The sequence below is a fragment of the Amaranthus tricolor genome, chromosome 11 (assembly GCF_026212465.1).
Source record: "Amaranthus tricolor cultivar Red isolate AtriRed21 chromosome 11, ASM2621246v1, whole genome shotgun sequence".
NCBI classification, from domain to species: domain Eukaryota; kingdom Viridiplantae; phylum Streptophyta; class Magnoliopsida; order Caryophyllales; family Amaranthaceae; genus Amaranthus; species Amaranthus tricolor.
Genome location: NC_080057.1, coordinates 12,401,225 through 12,405,388, shown reverse-complemented (window position 1 = coordinate 12,405,388; position 4,164 = coordinate 12,401,225).

Here is a 4,164-nt window from a genome sequence, read left to right as displayed (position 1 = left end):
GTCAAAAGTCTAAGGTCATTAGCTTAATTAACCTCCTTAATTCCATTCCTTAATGCCTAAAATAATTACCCCCCTTAATTAGTATTAGGGAGGAGTTACAAACTCCCTAAAAGCCACTCCACAACCGGCTCCCCCTTCCCAAAAATTTTTTTAATTTTTTTAATTAATTAATTAATTGTTCGGTTTAATTGTTAGATGAAAAGCCGTTACGCGATAAACTTGTTACGCAATAACACATGTGTACCACTTAGATAATTAAACAATCAAATAACTAATTAAATTAAATAATCAAATAATTAATTAATTTAAATAATTATATATTTTTTCGATATTTTAACGGGGTGTTACATTATAGACAATACTCGATGTTCAAATCATAAGGTTTAATTAATTCTAGCCACCTTCTCCGTCTCGTGTTCAATTTCCTTTGAGTGAACAAAAATCTCAAACTAAATAAATAATGTCTCCTAATTTTCAGAGCAAAAGCTATGGCTACTAATTCTAAGTCATTTGTGGTATAATTTTTTCATGAACTTTAAGCTTTCGTAAAGTATATGCCACAACGTTCCTCCCTCGCACTAGCACACACACTACTAAACCATGTTTAGAAGCACCACTATACACTTGATACTCTTGGGAAGTAACGGATTATACAAAAAAGATGCGATTGTAGCAATTTAAGTTTTCTAGAAATCTTTACAACCAGCTTCATTGAGTTAAATTATGAAGAGTTATCTACTTGGGATATGATCTATAATATATTTAGCTTAATTTAGTTAGTTGTCAGGTTATCATCAGTTAATAAAAAATCATCAAATTACTACAGCAGGTCTAATTTTTTACCCTCTAGACATGAACAAACTTAATGTTAGCATGTTATTTTCGTTAAAGCATAGATTATAGGAAATGATCCTTAATGCCTTACATTCATTACAGAAGAGTATATATACAAAAGCATAGATCAATACAATGTACCAAAGTACCCTTCAGCACAATCCTACTGACTTTTCTCATCCATACTAATACACCCCCTCAATATGGTAACTATCTAATCTCCCTCCCACGTGCCTCACAATCCTAAAGATGATCTTAAAGATCCCCATTGGAAAAAGGCCATGACTAATGAATATACTGCTCTTACTAATAATGATACATGGGAGTTATTTCCTCGTCCTTCTAATGTGAATGTTATTCGATATATGTTGATATTTTTTCATAAAACTAATGCTGAAGGTTCTTTTTAGCACTATAAGGTTCGGTTAGTTGGTGATGGTAGTTCTTAACAGGTTGGGATTGACTGTAATGGCGCTTTTAGCCCTGTGGTTAAACCTGCAACTAATTTGGTGGTTTTGAGTTTGGCTCTTACTGGTTTTTTGTCTATTCATCAATTTGATATCAAAAATGCGCTCTTACATGGTAATTTGAACGAAACTGTCTTTATGTATCAGCCGATGGGGTTTTGTGATTAGCTACATCCTGATTATGTGTGTTGCTTAAGAAATCTCTATATGGACTAACACTAGTGGAAAAAACATCATTTGCTGCGTGTCATTTGCTGCGGTTTTCCTTATACGCAGCATTAAATAGCAAAAAAAAAAAAGAAAAACAATATATAATACAAATGCTGCGGTTTTCATGATGACCGCAGCAAATAAGCATCATTTGCTGCGGTTTTATTAAGCCCGCAGCAAATAAGTGCTTATCAAACGAATTTTTTTTTTTTAAAAAAGCATTATTTGCTGCGGTTTTAATGAAACCGCAGCAAATAAGTGCTTATCAAACGAAAAAAAAATAAAAATAAAAAAAAATAAGCATTATTTGCTGCGGTTTTAGTTAAACCGCAGCAAATAAGTTATTAAAAAAAAGTTTTTTTTTTTTAATAGTTATTTGCTGCGTTTTTTAAGAAGCCCGCAGCAAATAGCCAGTTCAAAAAGTATAAAAACGCGTTTTGACGTTCAATTGCTTAAAACCCTAAAATAACTTTCTTCAAAATCCTACGACGACGACTGTCTTCTTCTTCTTCAAGCTTATGAATTTCAGAAAATTTCTTCAAAAATCCAAGAAAAATCTCTTCAAGTTCTTCAAGTTTTTCAAATCATACGACTCCACTGTGTTTTCTCTTCATTTCGTTCATCATCTTCCAAACCCCACGACTTTGTTTAAGTTCTTCAAATTCCTGTGTTGTTGAAATTTGTTGCTTCAATAACCGCCCATTGCACGAATTTCCTTCTCCATCTTTGTTTAAGTTCTAAAACCCACCATTGTTGCTTTTCCTTCAAAAGCCACGAAATTATGGCTAGTCTTGTTCTTTTTCAAGTCATTGTGTTTTAATAAGGATTTAGTCTTTTTTTATACTAATTTTGATTTGTTTTTTTCATTGTAGGTTACATAATCTTATCTGGAAACAAAATTATCATATCTCATTATCAAGGTATGTATTTTATATTTGAATGTGAATAATTTACTTATGTATGTACATGAATATTTGAATGTGAATAATTTTAATTAATTAGGATTTTTAGGGTAGATTCAATGTGAATATTTTACTTATGTATATATGTAGTTGTACATTTGAATGTGAATAATTACTTATGTATGTGGTATCAATGGTTCAATGGGTAGTTGTTCTTGTAAACGACATCATGTAAGATTATAATCATGTAATTTAATTATATATCAATCTTTATTTGGTGATGATAATTTTTGCTGGTATTAAACCTGCTTTGCTTTATTATGTGTGTGAAGTAGAAATTTGGAAGTAGGATAGTGGCTTTTGCTTATCGACAATCGGCTAAGAAACTGTAAAGATTTAAAGAACCTCAAAATGAAATGAGAATTATATACATTACTTATAATGGTTTAATTTGCCAAATGATATCCGAAAAATTATTCGATTTTGTTTTTCGCGTTCAGCCTTTCTTATCGTGCTTGTGTATATGCAAATACCTCCAAGGAAAATTGTTGCTTCATAAATGTACTTTTCTTGTTCATTCAGTGTATGAATTCAAGATGCAAATTTTAAGCTTTTTGCTTGCTTCATAAATGCAGATATTACTGGTGTGTTGACAGTGTACTTTTACGAGGAAAAAGGAGTTATACTTAGATAATTTAGAATTTCACCTGTTTATCTTGTCACACTATCTATGTTGTTGGTGTGCTTTTGCTGCAATATTCAATTCCAGAAAATATTTTACAGTTTCTTTATAATGTATTATTCATTTTCTATTTTTAGGATTAAGTTGGTATTCTAATGTACTTCTAGGATGTTAATTAATTATGTTTTTGGAATGGTTTAATGCTTATTTGTGTTTTGCTGGATTTGCAGATTGATAGTTTGTCATGTTGATGTTTATTTGAAGGACAAAAATTCTCAACTCGAATCCACTATTCACTTTCGATTTATTAGAACTTTAATTTGTATATGTAGATATTATTATATTATATTATATATACGTTCGAGAGTTTTCAAAGAGATTATTGGTGATTATCATTGGATTAATTATTGTTTATTACATTGTACATTATTGGATTATTTAATACTATTAAACGGAAAAAGCAAAAAAAAAAAAAAAAAATTTTTTTTTCGTTTTAATACACACTTATTTGCTGCGGGATTCTTAAAACCGCAACAAATAATGCTTATTTGCTGCGGTTTTTTAAGAAGCTCGCAGCAAATAGTTATTTTTTTTGCTGCGGTTCAAAACCGCAGCATTTAAAATAGGTTATTTGCTGCGGGCCAACACCGCAGCATATTATGGCCCAAAAACCGCAGCAAATAAGGTTTTTTCCACTAGTGTAAAACAGGCTCCGAGAGCGTGGTACCAACGTTTTGCTGATTGCAGCAGCTTGTCAAGTAGTGTGGTTGAGGAAATTATTAGTTGATTTTCAGCAACATGAAGAGGATGCAACAACAATATTCTGTGACAACAAGGCTACCATATCTATGACGAAAAACCCTATACTTCACAGTAGGACCAAACACATAGATATTCGCCATCATTTCATTTGTGACCTGGTAACAAAGAGCAAGATCATTCTGAAGTACTGCAACACAAATGCACAGGTTGCTGACATTCTTATAATGGCATTACCCCAAGCTAAACATCACTTCTTCAAGCTAAAAATGGGTGTTAGTGACTTTGAATCAAGAGGGGTTGTTGAATG